Below are 19,754 nucleotides of genomic sequence, written 5' to 3'. Positions count from 1 at the left end.
CCATGGTGGGAGAGACCAGACTAAAACTGTGTTACTGGACTCCTGTCAGGAGTTGAGTCCTCTGATTCGTTTAGTTTCCGACCCATAGTAGAACTACATTTTCCCTTTCTGTATTTGGCTGAATAGATTATGTAAATGCTTATTATTAGGAAAAGTCCAACAATGACAGAAAATTAACTCCCCTAAACTAAAAACTAAAAAAAAAAAAAAAAAAAGAAAGAGAAAGAAAAGGACATTAATGAGTCACTAAGTCTGACACTGAATATATATAATGATATTTTACTACAAGCTGAGAGAACTTCCGCAGGTCTGATTCTCTGTCTCGGTTTTCTCATTTGTAAAATTAGAATAATAACAATACCTACTCACACACTTGTTGTGAGGCTTAAATAAGTTGTTAAATGTAAGGCATATAGAAGGGTGCCTATATAGTATGAATTCAGTAAATTTTAACTTTGTATACTTCTGAAACTCTCCAAATATATACATATTCTAAAACTATAACTATATAGTTATATATACAGATATAGTACATATTTACTATATATGTATATATAGTTTATTCTTTTCCTATAATGTAGTATACTTGAAAAAATTGCAGTGTTTCCATCTAGAACCATTGAAATTATATTAATAGACCTATAAAAGTTTAGAATTAATGTATGTTTCTAATGAAATAATTGAACCCTTAATTGTTTTAATGACTCTCTTTATATGTCTAGATCAAGAGGCCTTAATTATATTTTATATTTTAAAATTTTAACTATAGTAACTTAAAAATTTTTTTGTTTGTTTGGTGTGAATTTTCTCTATCCCCCATCTCCCCCTTGAACTTTAGACGTCCTTGTATTTTAGATGTGTTTTCTATAAATAGAATATATTTGGAATCATTTGTAATGATTCCATTTATAATTGGAATCCTGTCTGGCAATACCTTTTAGTAGTTTACTTTTTTTTACTGGGTAATTTAACTTAAAATTGTTTGAATTTAATTTTTAGAAAATTATGAACGTTCACAAAAGTGGACAGAATAGTTTACAAATGCCTATTTATCCATCACCAGGCTTCATCAATTACCAGCTCAGAGCCAATCTTGTCTCATCAATGCCCCAAGCACTTACTCTTTCCCCTCATAGATTAATTTGAATCCTGTATCATATAACTTAATAAATATTTGTGTGTATCTTTAAAAATAAGGACTCACGAAAGCATAACCACAAACTACTATCACATCTAAAAACATTAATAATTCTTTAATATCTCTAGTCAGTGTTCAGATTTCCCTGATTAGTTTCTTGGTATGAATCAGGATTCAAATAAAATTCACACATGGTAATTGATTGATAGATCCCCTAAGATACTATCAACTTCTTTTTCTTATCCCCTTGAATTTTCTTTGTTGAAAAGAACCATAGCTTCCCAGATTCTGGTGTTTTTGAGTGATATCCCTGGATGTTATTTAATGAGTCCTTGTATCTCCTCTATTTTCTGTAAATTGGTAGTTCAGTCTAGGAGCTTTTTATTATTTCTTACTACTATATTTTTCGTATTTTTTCATGCTCCTGAATTCCCCCCTCCTTTCTTGAATTCTTTAGTGTTATCATTTTTCCATAATATGTTGTATTCCTCTCTTCTGTATATAAATTATGTAATCTATTTCTAATTTTTTAGGAGTTACACTTGACATATTCACCCTTAAACAAAGCAGGGGTGTATAAGAATGCTGGTGGTGGGAGTTGTCTGTCCTGGGTACAGTCAGTAAGGGGGAGAATTGTCCGTAGAGAATTTAAAAGCAGTAATAAAACTGATTAAAACTCTGTTTGCATTTTATTATTGCCATGATCCAGCAATTCCGCACAGTGATGCTGATAATTCTTTTAAAACCTTTGTTGGTCTGATTATGCTGTTTATTATTTCAGTTGATTTGCTTATGATATTTTATATCCTTATATGATTTTGGAGTTTTTAATCATAAACTCATATTTGGTGGAATTTCATCTGTGGTAATATTTTGATTCTTGTGTTGAGGGACACTCTTCTAGAGAGCATCTGCTTTTAATACATATATGTGCCTGCAACCATTGCCAATCTGGACCACTTTAAACTAAATTCTCAGCTTAAAAAAAATTAGCTTGCAGGAATTGGGTTCTAGAACTACGTGAGTGCTGGCTTATGAAGACAAATTCTTAGAGTTAATTCTTCCAATTCCACCCAGATTAATCTTCTTTGTTAGGGTTTTTTTCCCCTGTTTTATTCTATTTCACCACTCACTGAGGATGTAGCCCTTTGGGGTGCCACTGAAGCCCAAACTCCAGGTCACTGGGGGAATCAGCAGATGCCTTGAGCACATGACAGACTCAGTGCTTCCTTGTCTATCTGGTTTCCTGTCCTGCTTTGACCTCTGAGGATTTTTTCTTACTTATTACCAATTCAGACATTTATTTTAAAAAGTTAAATTTATATCCACAAGTTTTAAATGTTTTGTAGTGTAAGGATTTTCCTGATATCTAGTCTGTTGTTGCTTTAATGGAAGTAAGCCTTTCTTATTTTAATATTTTTAAAAACACTTGTTGAAATTTGTTTAAATGTCAAACATCACTCTCTTCTTCTTCAAGTTCAATCCCTCAGTCTTATTCCCCTGAAGATAACTGCACTGAGGCCGTCTCCACGAGAATAGAAAGGTAAGAAAAGAAGTTGTCTGAATGATCAGGGCCCAAACGCGTTGAAAATCCATATAAGTCGTTGTTTTGTTTGCTATTCAAAATCTGGCTTTCAACTTCAGCTATTCTTTGAGTTGACTCCAAAATAGCTTATGAAATAGTGAAGCCTAAGGCTGAGCAACTGTACACATCACAGGTTTGGATTAATGGATGTGAAGTGAAAATACTCATCTGAGCTACCTGGGCTGGCAAATATTACATGCTTTAAACACATCTGAAAATTTTCAGTTTTGGTGTGTGTGAGGCTGCCCCAAATTTGAACACATCCCTATTTCATGCACTTAAAATAACAGCATCACTGCTCTACTTTCTGTGAGGTAATCTTTCTGTTTAGAGTGTCCCTCCCTTAACTAAGCCCTTTGGGGTTATAACTAAAAATCCATTTTGATGATCCTAATTTTATTTAATTTAGAGTAGACGAAAGCATCAGTTATCCTAGCTAGATAACCTAATGGAGTGTGTAATCAGGGTCCATCTGGCAGGTCCTAGAGTAGCTGAGTGCAATGGCTTTCTGCCAGGAGAGCTAGAAAGGATCACTTTGCATTCCCCAGGGAGGACAGGAAAGACAGAGCAGCACAGCACTGTGATTTTCATGACATCAAGTGGCCACTTTACACCACTACTCTTCTCTTTTCTTTTTCATGTGTACTTCCCAAACTTGGTGGTAAAGGGGTTTAGGACATGCTACCCCCAAATATGCATCTTGGCATACTAAATATTTTTTTTAATAGGTTCTCATTAGTTATCTATTTTATACATAGTAGTGTATATATGTCAATCCCAATCTCCCAATTCATCCCACCCCCCATTTTCCCCCCTCGGTGTCCATATGTTTGTTCTCTATGTCTGTGTCTCTATTTCTGCTTTGCAAATAGGTTCATCTGTACCATTTTTCTAGATTCCACATATATGTGTTAATATACAATATTTGTTTTTCTCTAGTATTTTTAATGGGAATTTGAGACACTACAGGTGCAGGAAGGACTTTCTGACCTTCCCCTGAAGCAGGTCATTAGACCCTCATGTGAGAGGTGCCCTCCGTATACCCAGAGGAAATGAGCATCCTTACCTCCAAAGACAAAGGGACACAGAGAGGAACCTGAATGCACAGGCTATGCTAAGTTTCCCCCAGTTTACTACTCTTAGCTCATATCCTTTCTGTCCTATCACATTTTTTTCATGACTTTCCAGTCTTCATCAAATCTAAGATAAAAACACACAGGTTTAAATATTTCTCTGGGTCTTCATTTCCTTATGAAGGCTCCTGTGGCCCATAAAACTTAGATCACATAAATTTGTATGCTTTTCTCTTGTTAATCTGTCTTTTGTTACAGAGACCCAGCTAAGAACCAAACACAGTAGGAAGAAAAAATATTCTTCTAAAATTGCAGAGTTGCTTTTCATATCTTAAGCCTCCAGACCATCCAGGGAGGAGGAGGGCGAAGGCAATGAGATTCATGAATGGGAGGAGGTCCTAACTGTCAACTCCCTTAATCGAGAAGAAAAGGATGTTCACCCAATCTGTTCCCCATTCAAAAGAGTATCTTTGCAAGTTGGAGGGTGGAAGGATGTGTGTGTGTGTGTGTGTGTGTGTGTGTGTGTGTGTGTGTGTGAGAGAGAGAGAGAGACAGAGAGAGATGGAGAGATAGAGTAACAGGCAACCAATTTGTCAATAGCTGGGTGTTTGGTGTGAAACTAGTGAGGTGTTATTACTTCATTTACTTAACTAAAGGGTTATCTGAAGAAGTTAACCTTTATTGAGAGGTTGTGTGGTTATTCACCCCCTTCCTCTAACACCCCGTGCCCCACCCCCCATATTTTAGACTGAGGAATTTCATCTATCTTTTAAAAATAAGATTCCCCCCAGGAAATTATATCATCTATATATCACAACATATTCTTATGCTTTTAGTAAAGATAGAGACTTTATAGTTACCACTCCTTGCCTAATTGGCTGTGTATTTAAAGATTACTATTAAATTATTCCTTAACTCTTTCTAGATGAGGTAAAAAGATTCTTTTAGCTTTTCTCATGGGCCTTTTTCCCCCTAGCCTTTCAGTAATCTTTGAAGATGTGCTTGAATCATCTTTCTAAGCTCTTCATGGCTTTTTTTAAATTGCAAAATTCATAAGTAGCCCATGTTGTCATAACGGTTTGAGAAATGCTAAGAAAATAGAATTACTTTAGGATGTTTCAATGCAGTCTTCTCTCTGATAAATCTCTGTGTCATGTGGAAAATGCTGACATTGTACTTTCTAGTTTTTTAGATTCCAATCTTTTAAAATGGCATTACATTAAAGAGCTCATGGGATGTCATAAGTGCATAATCAATGATAAATGAACGTTTATGATGGAGATTAGGGAGTTATTAATCAATATATCTTTACAGTCTTGGCACTTAGAAGTTTAATTCAAGGATATTTAATTAGATTCCTACCAAAAATCAATTTTGAAGAAGTTTGCTTTTCAAAACCAGGGATTTGCAATAACACATTTTTGTCTAGGGAAATATTTTATTGAAATAGGATTTATCTTCTGTTATGCCTTTGGATTGTGTGTTTTTTTGCTTACTCTGCTCTGGCACCTGGGTAAACAAGTCCTTTCTTTGGGAGCTGAGGTTGAAAACAATTTTCAATGAAAGAACCTCAATGAAAGTTGTTCTTAGTGCTGAGGATGTTGGCAGAAACTAGAAGAGAAAATATAGAAATACAAAGAAAGATTTTGGAGAAGTTTCTTAAATCTAGATTTCCCTTGGTTGAGAAGTTAAAAAGATTAAAAATCTTGTATTATCAGGGGAAACAAGATGAAGCTTGACTTTTTCTGCCAAATTTAATTTTTTTCTGAGTCTTTGATATTTGCATGAACTCCCCAGAAAGGTCAAAATGATTTGCCAGCAAAGCAGACATTTAAATCAGGTTATACAAAATAGCAACAGAAGGAGGATAGACAGATTGATGGATAATTTTCATCTCAAGTTCTATTTTGCCTACTTCAGTCATAGGAATATATTCATTTCAAATTAAGACACAGTGGGTTTGTGTAAAAAAGAAGGAACTATCTGGAGATGATTAACGTAAAAGTCCTTAGAAAAAATAAGTACATCCTAACAGTGTGACTAATGTGAATATTTATTCCATTAGAAGAAGAGAGAAATGCACCCATGTATTGAATACACTATGGGCCAGAAATCATGTGTTTAACAGGCTGGTATTTCGTCTCTGTAAAACTTCATGAAGTAGGTGTTATATTCTCCATTTTATTGATGAGAAAACTGAAACATTAAAAAAGGTGAGGAATTGCATGAGGAGTACAGATGAAACAAGACTGACCACAAAATGATAATCGTTCAAGTTGGGTGAAGTTTCACTACACTATTCTACTTTTTAAAGTGTATTTGAAATTTTCCAAAATTAGAAGTTTTAAAATAATTACTAATAAACTTGAATATTCAAACCTATATTTTTCTGATTTCAAGCTTGTATTCTCTCCATCACACACTTAATAATTTCTGAAAAACAGGGGAGAAAATTGCAAGCCAGATAATAAATCGGGAAATCAAATTTAATTTTAGAGAGTAAAAACTGCTTGCTTTATTATCTCAAAAAGTATTGAATCTATATGAATCTTAGTTTTAATATTTACTAAATGCAGATATCCTTCCTTCTATTGAACAAGTGGGAGATTAAAACAGATTTTTAAAATATCCTGGTGTTATTTTATTTAATTGTGTTTTGTGAAATGATTTCTTTTTTTGTTGTCAAAGAAGATAGCTCAATATTCTAAATGTTTTGTATTACGTATTTATAGAGATATGTAAAATTGACCATTTTGTTCATGAGATTGAGTAGGCTTATGGAATTTGTGAACTAAGCTTTAATAAGAATGAACTTTAGCCAAGGCAAGGAAAAACCTTTAGCTGTGGGAAATGGGAACCACTTAAACGGGAATGACTTTATGGTTCTATTTTAGGTAGTTATTTTAGGTAACCAGGACATGGAAGAAACCTAGGTGTCCATTGACAGATGAATGGATAAAGAAGATGTGGCACATATATACAATGGAATATTACTCAGCCATAAAAAGAAACAAAATTGAGTTATTTGTAGTGAGGTGGATGGACCTAGAGTCTGTCATACAGAGTGAAATAAGTCAGAAAGAGGAAAACAAATAGTGTATGCTAACGCATATATATGGAATCTAAAAAAAAAAAAAAAAATGGTTCTGATGAACCTAGGAGCAGGACAGGAATAAAGACGTAGACGTAGAGAACAGACTTGAGGACACGAGGAGGGGGAAGGGTAAGCTGAGACGAAGTGAGAGAGTAGCACTGACATATATACACTACCAAATGTAAAATAGATAGCTAATGGGAAGCAGCTGCATAGCACAGGGAGATCAGCTTGGTGCTTTGTGACCACCTAGAGGGGTGGGATAGGGAGGGTGGGAGGGAGATGCAAGAGGGAGGGGATATGGGGATATATGTATACATATAGCTGATTCACTTCGTTATACAGCAGAAACTAACACACCATTGTAAAGCAATTACACTCCAATAAAGATGTTTAAAAAAATATATATATATTTAAAAAAAAAACAACAAATGCAAGCATTTAAAAATTATGTGATTCAGTGAAAATGCACTACTTCGGGGCAAAGAATTACCAACTAAACATAACTAAAACCAAAAATAACCCTGGGTCCCACAAAGAGAACAGAACAGGTGGTCCAAATGAGCCTTATAATTTCAGGTATTTCTTGTTAAGCTAAAAATTTTTCCCTTGAACTAATGTTATACTAGATTAATGTTTTGAAACCTAGATTAAATCAAATGGCAGATTCCCATTTAGTATGTAAATTATTCCAGGCTGGAATCTTGATTTAATTTGTACAGATGCTTAAACAGCTTGTCAGTGATGACTTGGTTTTGGATAAGACCTATGCACATGGTGGTTTCGGATGAAACCACAATTCTGATGGCAGGCTGAGACTGGCATTGACTACTAAGATTTCTCAGTCTAAACCCAGAAAATACTTTCCCAGGTACCTGAAATTACATGTAATCATATTATCTAAGACCTTATTTCAGAATTCCTGCTGGGTCATTTCTCAGTGGCACCCACTTGTTCACTGTGGAGCCATAAAGCTACCATGCAGAGTACACGGCCCCAGCTAGTAAGTTCTTGGAAAAAGAACTGTAATCATGTTCTTCTGTTAGGCATTTAACACTAAATACAAGTGAGCCTTTGTGATAGTCTATAATTTAAAAGATAGAACCACCTTGAAATTTTATTTAATTGTTTATGCCCCATGTATTATGGAATCATGGGATTGGCATTTACCAGCTTACCCTGTAACTTAAAGGAAAGTAATAGGAACACTTTCTAAAGCCTTAAAGAACATTAATTTGTACCTATATGAAAATAGAATGGTTAAATTAAAAAAAATTCAATAGCCCAAAGTTTTTTTAATATTTTATTCATTCTTTTTTTTTCTCTAGAAAGGCTGGTCACGTGCTCGCCATGGAGCGAGAACCAGGATAAACACCGGGTGTATAATCATGAACAATCTTGACACTATCCTCACAGAGCTTGCACTCCATCAGAGAATAAGTAATTGGTACTAGACAACTGTTTTGTCTAATATTTAATTAAATTTATCAGTTTTTGTATCATGAAAAAGAAATAGGAAGTAAATATATTTTTATAGAAGAATCACAGTCATTTTATGTGAACTTTTTATATCACATGATGGTTGAAACCATGGTCAATAATTTTTAGAATTTCTTCCAAACCTGAACACTAACCTTTTGCATTATAGATACATTTACCCCACACTTGTTAAGTTTATTTTAAAATTTGCCTAGAAGTTAGAGTAGTAATTAGATATGAGTGAATTTACAGAGATTGGATCTTGAAGAGATATTAGCACTCCCATGTTCATTATAGCACTATTCACAATAACCAAAATATGGGAACAACCTAAATGTCCATTGATGGATTAATGGATAAAAAAATGTAGTACATACATACACTGGGATATTATTCAGCCTTTAAAAAAGAAAGAAATTCTGCAATATTGGACAACATGGATGAACCTTGAGGACATTACACTAAGTGAAATAAGCCACTGACAGAGGACAAATACTGCCTGATTCCATTATTATAAGGTATCTAAAATATAAAATTCATAGAAACAAAGAATATAGTGGTGGATTCTAAGGGCTGGGTAGAGAGGAAAATGAGGAATTGCTAATCAACCTGTATAATTGTGTATATTTCAGTAATGCAACATGAATAAGTTCTAGAGATCAGAGGTACAACATTGTGCCTATAGGTAACCATACTGTATTGTACACTGAAAAATCTGTTAAGAGGATAGATCTCATGTTACATGTTCATACCAAGAAAGAAAAGGGGGACACTATGAATGAAAAAAATCAATAAAATGATTCTGTTAAATAAATAAATGGAATACCAAAAAGATAAAAAATCAAAACCTGAAAAATATATCACTGTTTATTAATTGTGAGGTTTTGTCTGATTTTTTTTGCCTGATTACTAATTTTAAGTCCCAAGAGGAAGTTGGTTAAAATAGGAATATAGTTCCATTGTCTCTTATATGAAGCATTAAATATAACAATGCAAAATGCTATTTAGAGGAACTGGAAGAATAAAGAAAGAAACATATTTTGTTGCTTGAGATTTAGATGGCTAAAGAAAGAAATGATACATACATAAGCTGCTATAGTTATAAGAAGCATGTAACTTGACTTGAATATCAAAGACCAGCAGAGCACACCCAGCTATTAGCTGTGGATGCAAGAGAAACAGAGAACGTGCATCAGCTGCAGAGAAGATTCCCAAAGCCAAGATTCCCAAAGCCACTCTCCCAGAAGATTCTAGTTGACGTTTACATGGCCCACTGCCATGTACCCCTGAAAAGAGAGGAAACCCCAATCATCCTGTTATTCTATGCATAATAAAGTAGTGTACTGTTTTGCTAAAATCTACATTGCATAAGCACTGAAGCATTTCCAGGCTATGGTAAATAAGGTTGACTTATTGTGAACTTTGATTGAATGAAAAATCACTTGATCCAGCTCTGCAAACTGTACATATCTTTTTTCTCTCAGCGTTTGAAATAGACCAACTATGTTTGGGTTTCCATAAATCAGACTGGAAAGGACCCATAGAGGTCACTTTTTCTTTCCTCTTCCCTTTGCAGAAGGTAAAATTTAGGCTCAGAAAAAGCCTGGTGTCAAACAAAAGCAAATCCAGACTTCGACAGGGAGAGGCTTATTTAAGAGAAAAACGATTGGAATCTGGAGAATGCTGCAGTTGCCAAAATCTGAAAGTATCTTAAAATCAAACCGAAAAAGGTTTTTCTTTTAAAAGATAATCCTTTGCTATTGGGCAAGTGGAGATACACAGGATCTTTGGAGGGGAAGTTGGACAAGCAAGGGGAAGTGACCAATAGAGTCTGACAGGAAAGTGTCCCTCTGTGGTCAGCCAAGTCCCCGGAGAAACAGATAAGGCAGGGGGTGGAGGCCTGTAGGAAAGAGAGGAGCCTGATTAAAGTTTGGTCAAGACAAAGCAATAGGTAAGAAATGGGCAATTGTTAACCCTTGGTGACCGACTGAGGTACCAAGTTCTTCAGCGCAAACACTAGCTCTTTCTAGCACACCCTTTCTCTGTGCCATGTAAGGATGCTCTAGTAAGAACGGCCTCTCTCTTTGTCCTTGTCTCTGTTTTTCTCTTTCTTCTCTGTAACATTGTTTAAAAATTTTTTCAAGGTCCCTGACAGATACCAAACTTCCTTTCCAGAATCCTCTCTACACACTTCTTCCCCATTTGTGTGTTTGTACATTCCCTTCTTTATTTGGTCATTCATTCACTTACTTGCCCACCAAGCATTTTTGAGCTTCTCTGTGGGAAAACATGGTAGTAAACTATGGATCCTTGCTCTTGAAAATAATACACCCTACTGAAGAAATGAGACAAATAAGTTTGTAGTTTTTTACAGAAAAATGTCTTATTGAAGTATAGTTGAATTACAATGTTGTGTTAATTTCTGCTGTACAACAAAGTGACTCAAATATACATATAAATATTCTTTTTCATATTCTTTTCCATTATGGTTTATTACAGGATATAGAATATAGTTCCCTGTGCTATACAGCAGGACATTGTTGTTTATCCATTCTATATATAATAGTTTGCATCTGCTAATCCCAAACTCCCCAATCCATCCCTCCCCCACCTTCCCTCCCCCTTGGCAACCACAAGTCTGTTCTCTGTGTCTGCGAGTTTGTTTCTGTTTTGTAGATAAGTTCATTTGTGTCATATTTTAGACTCCACATATAAGTGATATAATATGGCAATAAATTTGTAGTTTTAACAGAGTGTGACAAAGATTGTAAAAGTTCTGATCCTAACTCAAATCGAATGTAACCCTAACCCAGTGGTTCTCACCAGGGGTGTTTTTGCCTCCAGGGGACAGATGGCAATATTTGAAGACATTTTTGGTTGTCATGACTGGGGGAGGGGCTGGCTACTGGGATCTAGTGGGCTGGAGACTGGAGATTCTGCTGAACATCCTACAATGCACAGGACAGGCCCCATGACAAAGAATTACCCCGCCCAAAATGTCAATAGTGTGAGGATGAGAAACCCTGACCCAAGCCCTGACCCAACTAATGGAGTGCTTAGGAGCATATGTGGCCACAGGACAATCCATTTTATAATGTGCATAATATAGACAAACTTCCAGTGTGTTCCCACAATGTGCTGGGAGCTAAGTAGCCAGTTGTCAGATTTCTTACTACCCTCAGCTTTCTTTCTTAAAGACATAGTTTAATTTGCGTGAGTCCTTAGGTCAGCAACCCAATCCTACCTTACATGGTTTTGCCTAAAAATTTGACACTAAGTAAGGTCTTCACTATCACCAAGAGACTAAAGACTATTTGTGTTTAAAGGGCTTGTCAAGAATACATTTTATGAAAATTTTATCTTTTCTACACATTACCTGGAGAAAAGAGGAATTTTTCCTGCTTCTCCCCAGGAGCAAGTACTTACAGAGGAAATAAGTGAAGGGGAACCAATTCCTAGAACAGTTTTCTAGGAGTCAAAATAGAATTTCCAGAAAGGGAAACGAGAAGAATATGAGCTCAACAATGGACCCTGGTATGGTCAATAAATACATGGGTGTGGAACACCCCAACTTCAAAAATAAGTATCTTCAAAGTCTTATTTGATGTGAAGGCTTTGTTTCATCAGGAAGATCCGTGTGCATTGTTGGGCTAACTTCAAAGACGGCTCTGGGCTCTGCCTTCTGACTGTAGAGTATTAACTTCTGCATCAGCCCATCTTCCCTCTCTCTCTGCAGTCCCCTCCTTTTGGAAAAGTGTTTCAAATTTCACAAAATATGTTCTGGGAAAAAGGAAGAGTGCTTGGACATGCATCTAAAAAACCCCAAAAACTGTAGCTTCGCAGCTGGGAGGGAAGTTTTGCTAAAACAGAAAGCCCAGGAAGGGTTGAAGGGTGACTCCAGTAGCAGAAGCTGGACACCTTCCATCCCCTAGAGACCTTCTCAAGGCTTCTCCAGCCCACTCAGTCTCCCTGCCTTCTTCCTACGGGACAAGATGCAATATCAGAAATCTGTAGTAAATAAGGATGAAACAGACACGTACCAGCCAACTCACGGAAAAGCCATAAATGCTCAGGTACACCATATCCTCTCGGAGGGCCTTTCCCTTTCCAGAAGGCTCTTTGTCCTCTGCTGCCATTTTCACCAAAATCAAGGATTACTGTTTATTTGTTAAGGGTGACTATGTCCTCAGTTCTTTTTTTTTTTTTTTTTAAAGAACTATTGGCATAAGTGCATTCTTTTTTTTTTTTTAATTTTTATTTATTCATTTATTTATTTTGGCTGTGTTGGTTCTTCGTTTCTGTGCGTGGGCTTTCTCTAGTTGTGGCAAGCGGGGGCCACTCTTTATCGCGGCGCGCAGGCCTCTCACTGTTGCGGCCTCTCGTTGCGGAGCACAGCTCCAGACGCGCAGGCTCAGTAGTTGTGGCGCACGGGCTTAGTTGCTCCACGGCATGTGGGATCTTCCCGGACCAGGGCTCGAACCCGTGTCCCCTGCATCGGCAGGCAGACTCTCAACCACTGCGCCACCAGGGAAGCCCCCTGTCCTCAGTTCTTACTAATGACAATTGAATGAAAGTATTATATGCATGAAAGGCCAGAGAGCAAATTATATGGGATAATGCAGTAACTTGGTTGTGGAGAGAAGATTGGATGGAGGGTTGTTAGAATCCAGTCTGAATGCACTTTTATTCTAGCAGATAATTGGATATGGTAGGGAATGGGGTAAATGGGTATGGAAAATAGTCTTAATAGAAGGCAACAAACTTTGGCAAATCCCCACATGTATAGTTAAGGAAAGATACAGATATTTAAGTTGTCTCAACTGGAAAACTTTGAAGTGATAAGACAGATCCTAGAGCAGTAATTTTCAAACATCTTTGACTAAAGCTTGAGAAAGAAATATCTTCTATATGTTGACCAGTACATATATATGTGTGTGTAAACTAGTTTTCACAGAACAGAATTTATCCTTACAAGCTGATACGCTCTCTATTCTATTCTGGTTAGAAATCCACTAAGTTGATTTCAAGATCTGTATGTTATAAAGGGCCAGATAGTAAATATTTCAGGCTGGTGGGCCACATATCTTTCTTTGTTTTTATTTGGTTGTTTGGCGGGATCTAGTTATTTATTTTTTACAACCCTTGTCATATATTCTTTTTTTCCCCCTTACAATGTTTTAAAAATGTAAAAACTATTAGCTATGGTAGCCCATGGGCCATCATTTGCCCACCTCATATTAATGGTTTGCAAATCACAATTTAAAGACTAGAGTTACTAAAAGGTTAGAGAGAGGAAAGAGCTTTGATAGTTTGACCTTGAACCACCCAACTCGCCATGGCCAAACCATGTTTGACCAGTGGGACAGCAATTTGCACCCCCTGTTTTTAGGGATGAGTGAAACTCTATCTTCCATGTATAGCTTCATCAAAGCCTTTTGTTATATTGTTTCTTTTAAATTTTGTGACAATAACTCGTTTCTTTTTCAAAGTAGTTGGTATTCAATGTCGAAATCACTACAACAAGATTATCCAAGAATACTATTTGAAAGAATACATTTCTTGCACAATGATAAGATATTACTACACGTACCCCTAAAGATAAACTATAGCTACCCCCAAAGTTTGCAAGGGCTTCTACTGCTCCATTATATATTGTGGAACTCTGGGACAATGCCTTGTAATCTCACAGGATTTGAACATAGTTTAAAACCTGGTTAAAACCTGCTGTGGAAAAAGCCCACCATAGGGACCAGTAAAAAATATGTGTGGAGGAGTAGCACTCCTTCAAATCTTAGAACTACTGCAGAAACTCTCAAAGCTACACTTTCTGGCTTTGGGCTGCTCAACTAGCCATCATCCAGGTCCCCTGAAACAGTGATTTGTTCTTGGCAGACTGGTTCGTGATCCTTTTGAGGTTCCTCTAAGACAGAATCCTTTCCTGGTAGATTTGGAGGAGCTTCTTTGCTGGGTTTTGCATGAAAAAACATGCTCTTCTTAGGCATTGGTAGGAAAAGTGAGAAAAGGAAGGTCATGGAGACAGAGGCCAAGGATATGACGTTGAGGTAAAAGTATAATAGGTTGGCCAGGGATACCAAGAGTTGGGCCAGCACTGAGGCCGCCTTGTAGGCCACCAGCGTGGCACTCCTGCAGTAGCCACTCACTTTCTGATAGTGCTCTGGGCTGACCACGCTGTAAATGTAGGCATAGTAGGCCACCTTGGTGGCAGGGACCATCCCATAGAAGAACTCTACAACCTGCATGGTCTTCACTCCTTGGCCAAACAACAGCAGCAGCCAGGTAATGATGAAGCTAATCCCTTGTAGGATGTTGACTGGCTTGTAGTGGACGTGATCGGTGAGGATAAACACGGGGAACAGCACCAGGTAAGAATACAAAGTGAAAGACATCTTTTGTGATCTATAAGAATAAATGGGCAGGGCGTGCGGACAAAACCCCAGGAAGAGAAATGTGCCACGGCTCTCTGACATATGCATTATCTGGATGGAATGTATCAATCCGAGGACACATTGCTTGGCCCCTGCCAAAGTGGGTCCACTTTGATACTTCACATGCATTTCTGACAGTATAATGAAAAACAAAGGAAAACTGAAATTCAAGGAAACAAACTGCAATGATGATAGATGTTCATCACATGTGGATTTATTCTTCCAGGTGTAAAGAAAGAGCAGCTATTGCTCTTAGTTGTTATCTGCTTCTTACATGTTAACATGTAATTTGATCTGCATAAGCTATGGAGGCTGGGAAAAGAGTCCACGATGCATACATTCATCTTTCACACTGCATGGTATTTCCAGGGCAATTCAGGGCTGCTCAGGTACTGTTGCCTGTGAGCACTTAATAGTTTACTCTTCTTCAAAGTCAGAACCACAAGGGTAAAAAGGATGTTTCAGTCCTGAAGAACCTGAACATCTTCACCTTTGATCTGCATCAGTGTGCAAGGACAGACCATCGAGATACCATCATGGTGATCACGCAAATATAAAGCAAATGGTCAGTTCAAGATTGAGAGTCAAAGAAAGAAATATGTTTGTGTATCTTGCTGTTCCACATTCTTGGCCTTATTTTATTGGGCTGTGATGGAGGAGCCATGAGAAATTGCTTAGTACCTCTCTTGCTTAAGTCAATTTGGGTCACAGTTTCCCACAGAACACTGGCTGTATTAGCAAATTATCTGACCCCCATCAATAGCACATGATTATTTCAATTTCCATAAGAGTAATGTATAGTGGAGGGGAGATGACATAGAGGAGGTTGGGGTAGACCCTCTCGAATCTCAGTGTCTCTCAGACCTCTGAAATAAACCCACTGATTTACTGAGCCTGAGAATGTCCTTTGTTTTGACAGAACCTGTGTCCTCACCTCTTGATTTCCCCAGTGGACTTTTTTTTTTTTTAATTTATTAATTTAATTTATTTATTTTTGGCTGCGTTGGGTTTTCGTTGCTGTGCGTGGGCTTCCTCTAGTTGTGGTGCACGGGCTTCTCATTTTGGTGGCTTCTCCTGTGGCGGAGCACAGGCTCTAAATGCGCGGGCTTCGGTAGTTGTGGCTCGTGGGCTCTAGAGCGCAGGCTCAGTAGTTGCGGCGCAGGGGCTTAGTTGCTCCGCGGCACGTGGGATCTTCCCAGGATCGAACCCCTGTCCCCTGCATTGGCAGGCAGATTCTCAACCACTGTGCCGCCAGGGAAGCCCTCCCCGGTAGACTTTTATCTAAGTGTTCTTAAAGTTTGGTAGAACATTATTCTTACTCTTCCTGGCCTTTAGGTCTAATTACCAACCTGGGAAAAGCTGCATTCCAGATCTGCTTTTTATGACAGTCTGGAGTCTAAGTCTGGAATCTAAATTTAGCTGGGGTATCTCCCAGCTAAACCAGTTTGCACTTAACGGCATTCAAGGTTGACATGTACTTGTGTTTAGTGTGAGGAAAAAATGGTGGATTGGTTTAGGGGGCGAGGTTTCCTTGGTGTGGGGTGGGGGGATGTGGATGGTGGCCAGGCAGGGCAAGGAAGCAAAGGGAGATAAAACTGTCATGCCCCATTTGCTGAACCACCAGGATGTAGATCAGATGGTAGTGATTTTTTTTTTCCCTAAAGAAAAGTGAACTGATTGAGTTCCTTGTCTGATCTTTTTATTGCTCAATGGTTCAAAGTAGTGGTTCTCAAATTTTAGCATATCTCAGATTTACCTGGAGGGATGGCTAAAAATAGATATTCAGATTCAACAGATCTTGGGTGGGGCCTGAGAACTTCTATTTCCAACAACTTGCCAAATGATGTTGATGCACTGGTCCGAGGACGATACTTTGAGATTCACTGACTAATGGGCTTCTTGAGATTAGATCCTATCACCTAACAGTTAAAACTGCCTTAATGTTTACAAATAAAGAGGGGAAAATCTTCAGAGGATTTTTCACATGGTTTTCCAGTAACTTTTTCCCCTCCAAATCTTACACTATCTTCTAAGACTTGCGCTCATAACTGGGAATGACTTTATTCTAGGTTAATGATAATAAGCAATGAAGTCCTCAAGTATTATTTTTGTATAACTGAAAGATTAAAGTTGTTTTGCACCCACCCTATTTTTGTTGTAGCTTGAGTTTATAGTCTTACATGACAAATACATGAAAATCATTCAGGCCCATTTGTTCACATTTGAGATGTAGGAAGTACTGATATTTTGCTCCTACCCAAGGCTTTAGACATTGGTTCTAACTAGACTTAAATCTAAGATCAGCATGGTAACTAACTTACCACACTGAGGCATATATTTTCTTCTGGTCCTGCTAAGTAAAATATGACAAATGGCTCTGATAGTGTCATCATTGAGAAAAATCCAAATAAGCAGAGAATGATTGGGGGAAAAACCCAGGAATGGCTTGGTGAAGTTTGGCACCAATTCAAGGATGGTTAAACCACTGCAGAAAGAAGAGAAAAGCAGGTAAGAAGAGTGGTCATCAATCCAACTGACTTCTTTTCATAAAACTTGCATTCTCTTCCCCATGCTCCATTGTGACAGTGAGAATGTATCACAGGTCAAAACACAAAGCTTGAATCTTTTCTTTTGGATTTCTTGATCTAAGGGAAAACTAATGATTATTGAAAGACACTGTAGTAAGGGATTAAATTTCATCTCAGATAGAATGATGGGGTCGCTGATAGAAAAGTACTCTCAAGCTTTGCCTGAGTAAGTCAGTCACACCCTCCTTTTGTCTTTTATGGTAGAAAACAATCAGGAAATTGCTCCTGAGGCAGAAATCATGGACAGAAGATAAGACTGGTAGAATTTAGGTAGAGAAGAGAGTTTCCAACAGACGTAATTGCTAAGCAAAAACATCTACTTTGTGCCTCCCCCATCAAGAGCTTACTAACATGTAGCTGTTGATAAACTGGAAATTCATTTTACTGAGTATTTAGAAGTGGTGAATAAAATGGCCTTTGGGAAGTAAGGATTTATAAAGCAGTTAGACCCCTTGCTTTTTCTAAGTACAGTCATCCCTCGGTATCCCTGGGGCATTGGTTCGGGGTGGGGGGCAGGGTGGGACGCGGGTACCGGTGCTCAAGTCCCTTATATAAAATGGTACAGTTCAGTCATCCCTCGGTATGGATCTGAGGTTAGTTGAATTCAGGGATGTGGAACCCGCGGATGCCGAGGGCTGACTGTATCAAACTCAAAGTGAACATTGATTTAGTGTAAGAAGCCTGAATTAATTTCAACTGTCATCCATCGAGGTGATTTGATTTGTTTTTAATACATATTTTCAGAAGAAGAATTATCATGCCATCTAGATAATATCATGTCATGGGTAAAATTAAAACACAACACTTAGGGGCTTCCCTGGTGGCGCAGTGGTTGAGAATCTGCCTGCCAATGCAGGGGACACGGGTTCGAGCCCTGGTCTGGGAAGATCCCACGTGCCGCGGAGCAACTGGGCCCGTGAGCCACAACTACTGAGCCTGCGCGTCTGGAGCCTGTGCTCCGCAATGGGAGAGGCCGCGACAGTGAGAGGCCCGCGCACCGCGATGAAGAGTGGCCCCCCCTTGCCACAACTAGAGAGAGCCCTTGCGCAGAAACAAAGACCCAACACAGCCATAAATAAATAAAGAAATAAATTTAAAAAAAAAACAAAAAAAACCACAACACTTAGAAGTATTTTTGGGAGTTGATATTTAGCCTGTGCCCTGTTCCTATTTTTTTCCATGTATGTTGCTGCTACTGAAAAGTGAGAACTTATGTGCTGGATGATAAGCCTTAAGGTTGGCTGACAAAAAGGAAAGACGTGGGTATCCTTTAGAAAGGCAATACACAGCTCCAGGCGAAATCTCACTCACTTGGTCATTGACTGGGTTTTCCTCTCTGAAGCCTTCTGGCTCTCTCCTGCTTCTCTCCCTCCTTACTCTTGTGTCTCATCTCAATTACAGCCCTGGGCAGGACATTATGACACAGCAGTCAAAGACAGAGCTCTAGAGTCAATTAGATCCAAATCCTTCTCTGCTACATACAGCCATGTGACCTTAGGCAAGTTCCTGGACCTCTTTGCACAGATTTCTCACGTGTAAAATGAGGACGATAATAACTACCTTATATGGTGAGGATTACATGCATTAGTACGTGGTAGAACAATGCCAGTTCATAAGCACGAGCTATACAGTCTGTAATATTGATAGCTTTGAAAGGTACTGATGTGCGGACGTGCAGTTCTGCTCCTTAGCCTGGGAGCTCCTCGGGAGCAGGAATTCATCTTTGTCACCCAGAGTCTAGCACAGGACCTGACACACTGAAGGTCTCCTGGAAAGTTGTTGTAAGTACAGCCATTGGACCAAATGGAGTTTCTAACTGACCAGAAAAATTCGAAATAATAAGAACAAGAAGTTTTCCAAGTGTTCAGTTATTTAAAGTTGTTCTCTGGAGTGGGAACTACACGCCATTTGATTTTCAAAAATATGTAGGTTACTCTTAGAGCAGTTTTGGAATAAGGAAAAGGGAATTTCCTGGTGGGAAGACGTCGGCTTTGTGGTTGAGCAAATTCAAATCTCTAATCTGCCCTCTCAAGTCGTGTGACTCTGGACAAGTTTCTTAGTGTGTTGGGACCTCAGTTTTCTTCACCTGCACAGGTGTATTGTAATGTCCATCACATGAGTGTAGTTGTGGGGAGATTTCCTGGCATAATGCCTGTCATTGTTGCAGGTACATAACATGGACTAGATTCCTGCCTCTACCTGGAGAATCCACATCCAACTTCTGTGGCAATGGATAGGGAAAATACTAGAGAGTGGTGGCATTTGGCACCATTGTGCTGGTTTCTGTTGGAGCATGACATGCTTAATCTGCGGGTAGGTTCTAGAACCTGGGACAGTTAGGTTTTAAGTGA

General features: G+C 38.2%; 1 pseudogene across 1 annotated transcript; it reads right to left on the bottom strand.

Annotated features, from left to right (window-relative positions):
- Positions 1–1,320: 1,320 nt before the first annotated feature.
- Positions 1,321–18,206, bottom strand: LOC309630700 (thiamine transporter 2 pseudogene; annotated as a pseudogene). The gene has a single exon. The product of its transcript is annotated as a thiamine transporter 2 pseudogene (transcript).
- Positions 18,207–19,754: the final 1,548 nt, after the last annotated feature.

The sequence above is a fragment of the Balaenoptera borealis genome (assembly GCF_965194805.1).
Source record: "Balaenoptera borealis genome assembly, chromosome: 6".
Lineage (NCBI taxonomy): Eukaryota > Metazoa > Chordata > Mammalia > Artiodactyla > Balaenopteridae > Balaenoptera > Balaenoptera borealis.
The sequence above is the reverse complement of the archived record's forward strand: the minus strand, read 5'-3'. Positions and strand labels throughout refer to the sequence as shown.